General features: G+C 39.7%; 1 protein-coding gene across 1 annotated transcript in view; it reads left to right on the top strand.

Annotated features, from left to right (window-relative positions):
* The first annotated feature begins 2,782 nt into the window (after positions 1–2,782).
* Positions 2,783–13,528, top strand: part of CCND3 (cyclin D3) — a 49,575-nt gene continuing 38,829 nt past the window's right edge. The window contains exon 1 of the mRNA XM_084890304.1: positions 2,783–2,907. The gene's annotated coding sequence lies outside the window, so the exon portion shown is untranslated. The remainder of the gene's footprint in view (positions 2,908–13,528) is intronic.

Genomic DNA, 13,528 nt, shown 5'->3' with positions numbered 1-13,528 from the left:
TAGGACCAAGTTACGTCTGTTCCCTGCATACTCCTCTTTTTAATAATGCCTCTTTTCACTTTCAAAGATCTCCTTGTTCGGATAATAAAATATGAGGTTCTTGTGGGTAGAGGACTATATAGGTTTTCCTCTTTTTTCTTGAATTAGTTTTGGCTAATTACAATACATAATGTTCTCTAGTTTGCTTCAAATTTATCGGCATAAAGTTGTTTGTAGTTTTCTCATTTTAAAAACTCTGCTGTGCCCTGGCCAGTGTGGCTCAGTTGGTTGGAGCGTAGTCCTGGGCACCAAAGGGTGGCAGGTTGATTCCTGGTTAGGGCATATACCCAGGTTGTGGGTTTGATCCCAGTCAGGGTGAGCACGGGAGGGACTGATATCTCTCGCATCAATGTCTGCCTGTCTGTCTCTCTCCCTTCCTCGCTCTCTAAAATCAAACAAAAAACAGATACTCAGGTGAAGATTAAAAGCGCATACAAAACTCTGCTGTAGCTTTCAATATATGACTTTAAGACGCTCTAACAATGTTTATTTGCAACTTTTTTCTTTACCTTGATCAATATTACCTAAGTTTTCCCCATTTTTACTACCGTATTTTCCGGCGTATAAGACGACCCCCTAATTTTACAGTTAAAACATATGTTTAGGCCTATATTCGCTGTATAAGACTACCCCCCACTTCAAAGAAAAGAATTACTTTGCCGTCAAGATCTACAGGTGATTTTTGTGCAATTTTGGTCTTTTGCCCCCCATTTTCGGTTGACTTTTTTTCGTTTCAAAAGTTGTCTTATATCTGGAAAATACGGGTAGTCTTTTTTTATGTATGCATTTGACTTTATTGACCTTCTCTACTGTTTAGTTTTATGTCATTAATTTTTGCGCATGTTTATTGTTTTCATCTTTCTACTTGCTTAGAATTTATTCTGCTGCTCTTTTTATAAAATTTCCTATTATCTATCTTTGATAGATAATCAGTTTTGAATCTTTTATTTTCTAATATATGCACTTAAGGCTATATACACTGAGTGGCCAGATTATTATGATTTCTGAATATATCAGTGTATATCCTATATAATAAAAGGCTAATATGCAAATTTCTCCCCCCACCAGGAGTTTGACCAGCAGGCAGTCCGGCCAACCAGCCATATTCCTCCCCCACCCTGGCCAGGCTGGCCAGGCCCCACCCATGCACTAATTCATGCACTGGGCCTCTATTGCCAAATTATTATGCGTTCAGAGGTCATAATAATCTGGCCACCCAGTGTATTTCCTTGTAAGTGTAGTTAAAAGTTTAATTCTGTAGGGCTTTTTTTTTTTCTTTATTGAATATTTGTATCATAAAATGATTGTATCTTAAGTCTACAGTTTTATGAGTTTGGGTGAATGTAAACAACCATGTTCCCATCATCCAAATCAAGGTACAGGCTATCTCCATCAGCCTGGAAAGCTCCGAAGGGCCCATGTTGGATCCGTCTTCCCTCCTTCACCAGTTCATTAGTGTGAGGATATGCGAGGCTAGCCGTTCATCTAAATGGAAGCATTCAGTATTCTCTTCAGAGTGCAGCTTCCTTCATCAGCATGCACTGCGTATGTCAGCTCATTTACTTCTTTCTATCACTGAGTTTATTCCGTTATATGGATGGGTATGTACTATTTGTTTATCCAGTCTCTGCCGATGTTTGTTTGGGTTGTTTTCAGTGTTTGGCTACTATGCATAAAGCACCTGTGAACACTTTTATACAAGTCTTTTGCGGACATAGTATGCTTTCATTTCTCGTGGGTAGTGGGAATTGAGAATGGAGATCATTCTCAATCTCTGAGAAGATTTGTTCATCATCAGAAAACTAAAAGACACCCAGCCTGTGTGGTTTATTGGTTGAGCATCAACCTATGAACCTGGGAGTCACATTTCAATTCCCAGGCAGAGCACATGCCCGTGTTGCAGGCTGAATCCCCAGTAAGAGAGGCCATGCAGGAGGCAGTTGATCTATGATTCTCTCGCATCATTGATGTTTCTCTCTCTCCCTCTCTCTTCCTCTCTCTGAAATAAAAAATAAAAATAAAGCCGAAACCGGTTTGGCTCAGTGGTAGAGCGTCGGTCTGTGGACTGAAGGGTCCCGGGTTCGATTCCGGTCAAGGGCATGTACATTGGTTGCGGGCACGTCCCCGGTGGGGGGTGTGCAGGAGGCAGCTGGTCGATGTTTCTCTCTCATCGACGTTTCTAGCAGTCTATCCCTCTCTCCTTCTCTCTGTAAAAAGTCAATAAAATATATTTTAAAAAATAAATAAAAATAATTTTTAAAAATGTTAAAAAGCTGCTGTTAAAAATAGTGTGAACACCCGAGCTGGTTTGGCTCAGTGGATAGAGCATCGGCCTGCGGGCTGAAGGGTCCTGGGTTTGATTCCGGCCAAGGGCACATGCTCGGGTTCTGGGCTCGATCCCCAGTGGGGGTTGTGCAGGAGGCAGCCAATCAGTGATTCTGTCTCATCATTGATGTTTCTATCTCTCCCTCTCCTTCCCTCTCTGAAATTAATACAAATATATTAAAAAATAAATAAATAAATAAAAAAGGACTTGAACCTTAAAAGAAAAAAAAGGCACTGGTCATTACTTTTATACCATCCTAGTGACTTTAATCTTCACTGGAGAATATATTTTTATTAGATAGATAGATAGAGAGAGAGATTGATTGGTTGCCTGCCATAGACACTCTGACTGGGACTGAATCTAAACCTAGGTATGTGCCCTGACCAGGAATTGAACCTGATACTTTTTGGTACACAGGATTGATGCTGCAACCAACTGAACCACCTGGCCAGAGCACTATATACAGCAAGCATGTCAAACTCGCAGCCCAAAGGCCACAAGCAGCCCACAACGAATATTTTTGAAGCCCAGCCAATATAACGGTATGTAAGGAACGTTTTAATAAAAATTTCTCTATTTTTATAACTTAATTACAATGTCCTGTTATACATAATTATTAATAATGAACTACAATGTTCGTTAATGACTGATTACTATAATCGTGTTGCACTCATTTCCCTAATGTGCCTTACACACAAGCGCACCATTTCTCTCCACTAATACTAGCAGCGAATGTTTTAGCAGCCGATTGCCACGTCATTAGTCTTGGACTGACTCGTTTGGTGTGCGCAACAGGAATATTTTGCTTTCAGAGAACAAGAAAAATAGGTTTATTTGCGTTGCGCTTATTAATTTGTGCAGTTATTCAATGTCTGGTAAGTTAATGTTCAGAAAAAATATAATTTTATTAAAATGTTCTATTATTTTAAGTTAATGATTACTCATTTATTTCAGCCCTTTGTATTCAGTATAATGCTATTGAAATAAACCTACCTTTCTATGAAAATTGAAGCTTTTGGTTTTTTTCGGCCCACATAAACTTAAACCTTGTGTATTTGGCCTGTATTAGCCTTTGATGCTTGATGTACTGTTTTACTATGTGGACACTGGTTTTTTTAAAAAAATGTTGACCTCGTTTTTTCATCCAGTTTTGTGGGGAAAAGGGACTTGTATGCAAAGTCAGCTCCTGATTCCCCTGGTCATGTTAAGCGTGGCCAGAGGTGTAGGACTGTGGGTTAGCTGTGCGTCTGTGACTTCATTGCTTTCTTGTTTGGATTTGGAAAGGCAGGGTCTTAGTGTAGCTATCCAATAAGTTTTATGATGTGGTATTTTCATTATTATTTAGTTCTAGTTCTTAAACATTTTTACATAAAGGTTTTTTTTCTTCAATATATGTTACTTGGACATGTGTTTTTAAATTTCCATGTGTGGGATGATTTGTTATTGTTTTTGATTACTTCTAACTTAGTTGCAGTTTGGTCGCTTAATATAGTCTTTGAAATACTAATTTTTTGAAGTGTTTTGTGACTTGCTTGTTAATTTGTGTAGTTAATTTGTATGCTTAAAAGAAAAGTGTATTATTTAATACACACACATATACTTATATACATTTATTTAATAAGCTTAATGTATATGTACACACTTACGTAAATATATATAAGTTTATAGATAATAGATCTCAAGCTTATTAATGGCATTGTTTAAATCTTCCAAATCATTTTTTTCTTCCAAATCATTTCTGATTTTTGTCTGTTTAATTTACCAATTACTAAAAAAGATGTATTAAACCTCCTACCCAATGGTAGATTTATCAGTTTCTTCTTATAGTTTTGTCAAGTTTGACTTTATATTTCAGAATCTTTATTATTTGATATATACAGATTTAGAATTACTATGTTATTCTAGAAAAAATATATTCTTTTTTTCTGATTGGGACTACATCAAACTATAAAATTTTTGCATTGCAAAGGAATCCATGTATAAAACAAAAAGACAACCTAGTGAACATATTCACCAATGAGACATCCAATAAGAAGTTAATATATAAAATGCATGAAGAACTGATAAAACGCAATATAAAAAAAAAAAGAACCCACAAAAAATCCAATTAAAAAATGGGCAGCCGAAACCAGTTTGGCTCAGTGGATAGAGTGTTGGCCTGCAGACTGAAAAGTCCCAGGTTCGATTTCGGTCAAGGGCATGTACCTTGGTTGCGGGCTCATCCCCAGTGGGGGGGTGTGCAGGAGGCAGCTGGTCAATGTTTCTCTCTCATCGATGTTTCTAACTCTCTATCCTTCTCCCTTCCTCTCTGTAAAAATTCAATAAAATATATTTTAAAAAAATGGGCAGAGGAGCTGAATAGATACTTCTCCAAAAAGGACATGCAGGTGGCCAATAGACATATGAAAAGATGCTCAACATCACTAGTCATCAGAGAGATGCAAATGAAAACCACAATGAGATCTCACCTCACACCTGTCAGAATGCCTTTCATCAGTAAATCAACCAACAACAATGTTGGTAAGGAAGTGGAGTAAAGGGAACCCTCATGCGTTGTTGGTACGAATGCAGACTGGTGCAGCTCTGTGGAAAATAGCATGGCCCAGCCGGTGTGGCTCAGTGGTTGAGCGTAGATCTATGAACCAGGAGGTCACGGTTTGATTCTGGTCAGGGCACATGCCCAGGTTGCAGCTCCATCCCCAGTGGGGGGTATGCAGGAGGTAGCCCATCAATGAGGCTCTGTCATCGTTGATATTTCTCTCTCTCTCTCTCTCTCCCTTCCTCTCTGAAATCAAGAAAATAGTATGGAGGGTCCTCAGAAAATTATAAATGGAACTACTTTATGTCCCAACAATTCCACTTCTGGGTATATGTCCACAAAAACCCAAAACACTAATTCAAAAGAATTCCCATTTTAATGTTATTTATAGTAGCCAAGATATGGAAGCCACTGAAGTGCCCATCAATACACAAGTACACGAGTGAATAAAAAAGCTATAACACACACACACACACACACACACACACACACACACACACACACACTTACTCAGCCATAAAAAAGGGAAATCTTACCATTTGTGATAGTATGGGTGGACCTAGAGGGTACTATGCTAAGTGAAATAAGTCAGTCAGAGAAAGACAAATATCATATGATCTCACTTATGTGTGGAATCTAAAGAACAAAATAAATGAACAAAACAAAAATAGAAACAGATTCAGAGATACAGAGAACAGACTGATGGTTGCTAGAGGGGAGGGTGGTTGGGGGCCTGGGTGAAAAGGTGAAAGGAATGAGAAGTACAGATTGGTAGTAGCAAAATAGCCACAGGGATGCAAAGTACAAGCATAGGGAATGTAGTAAATGATACTGTAATAACTACGTATGGTGCCAGTCAGGTACTGAAAATATTGGGGAACATTTTAGAAAGTAAATGATTGTCTAATTCCTGTTCTGTACACCTGAAACTAAAACAAAATAGTATTGAATGTAAACTGTAATTGAAAAGTAAAAATTTTAAAAAGGAGTAACCATCCCTCTGACATAAAATAAATTATTATTGTAGCCAATTTTCAAAACATCATAGTGTGACTATTTCTTATCATGCTTTTTGCTTTAGTGCCTATTTATCTCATGTTAATATTTGGTGTCAGCTTTCTTCAGCATTTATTTAGCATTTGTTCCATCATTTAACTTTTAGCCTCTCTCTGTATTACTTTTTTTCTACCTCTGCTTTTAATGAGGCCTAGATTAGAAGTCAGTAGACCTGTATTCTAGTCTTGAAAGTGTCCTGGAGACTTAGATTCCCAGTTTTTCAATTGGGAATACGTGCCTTGAACAATACCCTTCACCATGTTGTGAGAATCGAGATAAGTTATGTGGGATCATTTTGCAAACTCTAAATAATTTTGCAAATTATTACTGTTCTAGTCATCTGGCTTTTTGAGTATCCCCAGAGTTTGTTTAAAGCCATGGTGGTTGAGGGCTTAGTTGGTAGATAGCGCCATGTTTTTGCATTTGCAAATACCATTTCATAGGGTGGTTGTAAAAGCACTAAAAGTGCTACATTATCTGGAGCATAGTAAGTGTTCAATAAAAAGTAACTCATTTTTATGATTATCATTATGATTATTGTGTTTACCCTGAATTCTAGATCCTCAATTTACCAGTGCTTGATCATAGGCAAATCTCTTAACCTCGCTAAGCCTCAACTTCTTCATTTTTGAAGCTAATAACTACTTCATAGTGTTGTTCTGAGAATAATGTAAAATAATGATTAAAAAGAGCTTGGTACAGTGTCATGCTTTCCATAATCTTAGTTTTGAAGATAACTTCTGCTATTAGAGTTCCAAATGTTGACACTTGTCTGATGCCCCAAATCATCTATAACCTCCGACCTGAATTTGAAGCCCTTATTGAAAATGTAGTTGAGTAGAACCACTTGGAAATTTTACCATCAATGGAAACCATTATATCCAAAGTTATATAAATTCTGCATCCTTTCTCCCCACCAATCATTTCAGCTTCTTGAGAACCTAAGTGATGGCTCTACGTTAAGCCTTACCCTTAAGGAGCTCACCATCTAATAGAAGACTTGCTCTAACATATGCCATTGTAGAAATCCATACAAGGTGCTTCAGGAGACCCTAGAGAAGACATGAACCCTGTGGGGAGGAGGGGGACCAAGCCAGGGAAAGCTTCCCAGACCAGGGAAAGCCCGTTTCCCCATTTCCACCAAATATATCGATACCAGAGCCATCATCTGTTCTTCTCCCAACACAAAAGACTGGGGCACATAAAATTAAACATCTTTTTTCACTTCATAACTTCAAGAAGTGGACCAGGCATCCAGTGGCCTTACTTCCTACAGTGTCTGCATCCTGAAAGTCTTTTATTAGCTTCTTCTGCATCCTAGTCCCTCACAACGGAGAGTGTGAGGCCTGTGCTTGGCCTTTCATGTCCAGGCCTGAAGAGACAGCATCGTGGCTGCTCGCAGTCCATTGGCCAGACCCAGGGCCATGGCCCCTACCTACCTGGGAATTGTTTTTTCTGTGCACCAGGAAGAGGAAAAGGGATTGGCGGGCTTCTAACCAGTCTTGGCTGTAGCTGCCTCAGAGACATCTTTGACATCAGCAACCCCTGGCATGTTCCTTTTGCTACTCTGCTTGCAAAGTCCTCGGCCATGGAGCAGAGAACCACCTCAATAGTCTCATGTGTTCAATCCCTGCTTGAAGAGGACCTCAACTTTTTTTCTGCCATCTTGTTCATTTTAATGATACTTCCAAGTCAAGAAAAAAATTATTGTGGCACCTAGATCAGTGCTTGGCACATAGTAGATATACAATAAATATTAAAATATTTAAATTTTTTTATTTGAGAGGGAGAGGAGAGGAGAGGAGAGGGGAGAGAGAGAGAAAGAGAGAGAGAGAGAGAGAGAGAGAGAGAGAGAGAGAGAGAGAGAGAGAGAGAGAGAGGTATTGAGACATTGACTTGTTCCTCTTATTTATGCATGGTTGATTCTTGTATGTGCCCTGATCAGGGATCAAGTCCGCAACCTTGGGGTATCAGTATGATTCTCTAACCAACTGAGCTGTAAGTGTATTTAAATGTATGAACCCTCTCAGCTCCAAGACTGACTTAGAAGTTATTTGCAAGACTAAAGCACTTGAGTGAGCTGATAGAGAGAGGGAGGGAAGGAGGGAGGGATGGATGGAGGAATCCTACACAATCAGGGATGGGAGCTTGTTTATTGGTCACCTCTGAACTACCCCTGCGGGTAACTAAGAATCACCTCAGTGCTAGCTTTCCAGCATTTCTGCTTCCTCCCGTAGAACCAGAAAGAAAACGTCAATCAGTCATTCCTTTTCATCACTGATGTTTCTCTCTCTCTCTCTCCCTCTCCCTCCCTCTCCCTCTCTGGAATCAATAAAAATATATTAAAAAATAAGTAAAAAAGAGTGAAGCCGAAGTGGCTCAGTGGTTGAGCATCGACCTATGAACCAGAAGATCATGGTTCAATTCCTGGTTGGGGCATGTGCCTGGATTGCGGGCTCAATCCCCAGTGTAGAGTATGCAGGAGGCAGATGATCAATGATTCCTCTCATCATTGATGTTTCTGTCTCTCTCCCTCTCCCTTCCTCTGGAGAATTAATAAAAATATATTTTAAAAGAAAAGAAATGTTACCGGGCTGAGCAAAGGCCCCAAGGGTCTGGAGCTGGAAGGGAAGACCTTAGCACTTACAGAAGCCAGAAAGGCATGGTTGGGCACAGATTCTGATGGTTTTTCACACTCTAGCTTGGTGGCCTCTAGCAGTGGGGCCTTGGGCAAGTTACTTAATCTTTTTGTGCCAGTTTTCTCATCTGTAATTTAAAGATAATAATACCTCCCTCTTCTGGTTTTCAGATTAAGCAAGTTACTATAATAAAAAGCATAGACCAATGACTGGCACAATGTAAGCGCTGTATACTGGCAGATACTGTTATCATCAGGGACAGAAAAGGAATGGTCGCTCGAAGTCCCAAATTGACAGACTGGAAGGGCCCTTAGAGATGACCGTGTCTGATCCCTACCATGGGGTGTCCAGCTGGATTCTCTTCCTGCTCCTGGTTTTCAACTCACAGTTTGGTTCCAAGCTGTTTGATAAAGTAGGTGGCATTTAGTTTAAGTGCCAACTGCCCCAGTCCAGTCCTTGCCCCCTTGCCTGTTTTGCCCCAATCTGACTTCTCTTCCCCAGAACACTTACACTTTTCCCTACCACACAGGTCTCTACTCTGCCACCCCCTCACCATCCCACCTCAGTTTTCTTGTGTCTCTGCCCTCCAGTCAGATTCTGCATGTCAGTGTCAACTAGCTAATCTGATTAATGGTTTCCTCTGAAAGTCCCAATTGTCAGTGCAAAGGTTGCTGCTTCATACAAAGGTCCATTCTGACTGGGGCCCTTCCGGGGAATACCGTAGGCCCCACCCTTGGTGTCCTGGTCCTGGTATGTGGGAGGGAGGGAGAGGGAGCAGCATTCCACGTAGGAGTGGGAGGTATTTAGCCCATCAATCACTCCTGAAAGAAGACAGGTCCTCTCTGAGCATCCATCCTGTTGGCTGGGGAGCAGATAAGGATACTGGCAGGGACATGGCAAGGGAATTGGGAAGGACATTGAGCCAATAAACTTCTAGACATAGAGCTAGGGGCCTGAGTGGGTGGGGCAGGATATAAAAATGGGTAAGACTTGTCCCTGCCTGCAAAGATTGAAGGAAATAAAAGCACACGGTGAATAAGCATACAAAGAAACTATATCTCGAGCTAACACAGAGACACGTGAGAGTACCAACAAGGATGAGAGATGCATTCAGACTGGAAGTTTTGCATGATTCCATGGGGAGGTTGATGGTGGCCTGAGAACTGATACCTGAAGAGGATTTTATAAAAGTATATTGTGTTTTCTACGAATGCTAAAAAATCTACACATAGAACACAGAAAGAAAGGAAAATAAGCCCTGGCCAGGTAGCTCAGTTGGTGAGAGCATCATCCCAAAACACCAGGGAGGGGGGACGTCTGGCCACAGGCGCGTGGTAAGGTCCACAAATCCTCTGGTCTGGCCACGCCAAGGCATCAGGGGTGAGTTAATTAACGGTTTGACCAAATATAGTAGGCTAATTTTTAAGTTGATAATTTTGTATGGCCCAAGAATAGTGTTATAAATAGCCAAATGGCCCTTGGCAGAAAAAAAGGTTCCCCTTGCTTGCATACGCCATGGTTGCGGGTTAAATCTCCGGTCAGGGCACATACAAGAAGCAACCAGTAAATGCATAAATAGGTAGAACAACAAATTGATGTCTGTCTGTCTCTCTCTCTCTCTCTCTCTCTCTCTATATATATATATATATATATATATATATACATACATACACACACACACACACACACACACACACACTTTGTAGCCTTGAGTGGAGCCAAGCTCGCTCCATGGCCACAGCCATTTTTTTTGGAGGGATTTATTTATCTTCTATGAAACTTTGTAGCCTTAAGTGGAGGCCTGGGCTGGCCAGGGTGTGCGGAAAGCTTGGCTTCCTCCATTGCTGGGGGAACACAAGCCTCCTGCTAGCTCAGTGGCAGCAGCCATTTTGGTTGGGTTAATTTGCACACTTGCTCCTGATTGGCTGGTGGGCTTGGCTTGTGGGTGTAATGGAATGATGTTTAATTTGCATATCACTCTTTTACTAGATAGGATAGCTTTTCTTTTCTTTTTTTTATTTTAGAGAGAGAAAGGGGGAGAAAGAGAAAGAAAAGTCAATGATGAGACAGAATCATAGATCGGCTACCTCCTGCACGCCCCCCCATTGGGGATCGAGCCCACAACCTGGGCATGTGCCCTTGACTAGAATCAAATTCAGAATTCTTTAGTCTGCAGGCTGATCCTTTATCCAGTGAGCCAAACCAGCTAGGGCAGTGGTCTGTAAACTTATTAGTCAACAGAGCCAAATATCAACAGTACAACGACTGAAATTTCTTTTGAGATCCAAATGTTTTAAACTTAAACTTCTAATGCCACTTCTTCAAAATAGACTCACCCAGGCCATAGTATTTTGTGGAAGAGCCATACTCAACGGGCCAAAGAGCCACATGTGGCTCTCGAGCCGCAGTTTGCTGACCACGGAGCTAGGGCTATCTACCTGCTCTTTTTAACTTCTCAGCATTTGCCCTGCTATTATAAATGCTTCAAAAGTACAACTGAATGGTTGTGGGATGTAGTTTTATAGCCATTTCCCTTCTATTGGACTATAAGCTTGTTTATAAATTTTTGCTGTTATAAGAGGACATAACTCCCCTAAACATATATGCACCCAATATAGGAACACCTAAGTATATAAATAACTCTTGGTAGACTTTAAGGGAGAGATGGGCAGCAAAAAAGTCATAGTGGGTTACTTTAACACCCCACTATCATCACTAGATAGATCTTTCAGACAAAAAATAAACAAGGAAACAGCGACCTTAAATGAGACACTGGATCATATGGATTTAATTGATATTTATAGAACATTTCATTCCGAAGCAGAAGAATATACATTCTCTCTAGTACACATGGAACATTCTCAAAGATAAACCACATGTTAGGACATAAAATAAATCGTAACAAATTCAAGAAGATTGAAATCATACCCAGCATCTTCTTGGATTACAATGGCATGAAACTAGAAATCAACTACAAAGAAAAAAACACAAAACTCAAAAACACATGGAGACTAAATAGCATATTATTAAATAATAAAAAGGTTACCAAGGAGACTAAAGAATAAATAATTACCGGGGGGGAAAAAATGAAAATGAACACATAAAAACCCAAAATCTATGGGACACAGAGAAAGTAGTTCTGAGAGGGAAGTTCATAGCATTACAGGCCTACCTCAAGAAGCAAGAAAAATCTCAAATAAACAATCAAACCTACACCTAAAAGAACTAAACAAAGAACAACAAACAGAGTAAATAGAGGGAAGGAAATAATAAAGATCAGAGTGGAAATAAGTGACAGAATCTTCAAAAAACAAAAGATCAATGAAACTAAGAGTTGGCTCTTTGAAGAGATAAACAAGATTGATGAACCTTTAGCCAGACTCACCAAGAAACAAGAGAGAGGACCAAAATAAATAAAATCAGAAATGAAGGAGGCGAAGTAACCACTGACATCACAGAAATACAAAGAATTGAACAACTATATGCCACAAATGGGACAACCTGAGCAAATGGACAAATTTTTAGATACACCCTTTCAAGACTGAATCAGGAAGAATTAGAAAACCTGAACAAACAGATAACAACTAATGAAACTGAAGCAGTAATGAAATAAAAGAAAAGAAAACTCCCAGCAAACCAAGTCCTGAACAGATGGCTTTGCATGCAAATTTTATCAAACATTCCAAGAACTAATACCTATCCACCTCAAACTATTCTAAAACATTTTAAGAGGAGGGAAGACTTCAAAACTCTTTTTACGAGGCCGTCATTATCCTAATTTCAAAACCAGATACATACACTACAAAGAAAGAAAATTATAGGTCAATATCGCTGATGAACATAGGTGCTAAAATCCTCAGCAAAATATTAGCAAACTGGATACAGCAATACATTAAAAAGATCGTACACCATGATCAAGTGGGATTTATTCCTAGGATGCAAGGCTGATACCATATCCACAAATCAATAAATGTGATACATCACATAAACAAAATGAAAGATAAAAATCACTTGATCATCCCTGGCCAGTGTGGCTCAGTTGGTTGGGTATTGTCAATGTCCAGAAATCAGTGGCATTTTTATATGCTAATAACACACTCCCAGAAGAGGACTAAGAAAACAATCCCATTTACTATTGCAACAACAACAACAACAAAAGATACCTAGGAATAAACTTAAGCAAGGAGGTAGAAGACTACTAGAGACCCTTCCAGACCTTGCCCTATGAATCTCTTCATCTAGCTGCTCATCATGTCTTTAATAAACTGGCTGACGTGTTTCCCTGAGTTCTGTGATCTCTCTCTAGCAAATTAATTGAATCTAAGGAGGAGCAGTTTATAGGAACCTCAGATTTGTAGCCATGTCAGGCAGAAGTTGTGGGTACCTTGGCATCTGAAGTGGGGGAGAGTCACATGGGACTGAGCCCTTAACCTGTGGGATCTGAAACTAGGTAGTGTTAGAATTAGGTTAAATTGTAGGACACACAGCTGGTGTTGCAGAATTGCTTAATGTGTGTGAGTGAGGAGGGACCTAGATCTCATATCAGAAGTGTTGTGAATATGGTAGTGTGAGAGTAAAGGAGAAAGAGATACAGGAGGAAGACTAAAGTTTTTCCTACAGAAGTGGTATCTCATTTTTGTTTTAACTTGAAATTCCCTAATGGCATATGATGTTTAGTGTCTTTTCATATTCTTATGAGCCATCTGAATAGTTTCTTTGATGAGGTAAATCTTCAGGACTGTTGCCCATTTTTAGATCACATTGTTAATTTTCTTAGTCTTCAGTTTTAAGAGTTCTTTGTATATTTTGGACAGTAGCCCTTTATCAGTTGTGTCTTTTGCAAATATTTTATCCCGGTCTGTAATTTGTCTCCTCACGCTCTTGACATTGTCTTTTGCAGAGCAGAAGTTTTTAATTTTAATCTAGTCC

Source organism: Pipistrellus hanaki, assembly GCF_964339955.1.
Source record: "Pipistrellus hanaki genome assembly, chromosome: 7".
In the NCBI taxonomy this organism is placed as follows: domain Eukaryota; kingdom Metazoa; phylum Chordata; class Mammalia; order Chiroptera; family Vespertilionidae; genus Pipistrellus; species Pipistrellus hanaki.
The sequence above is the reverse complement of the archived record's forward strand: the minus strand, read 5'-3'. Positions and strand labels throughout refer to the sequence as shown.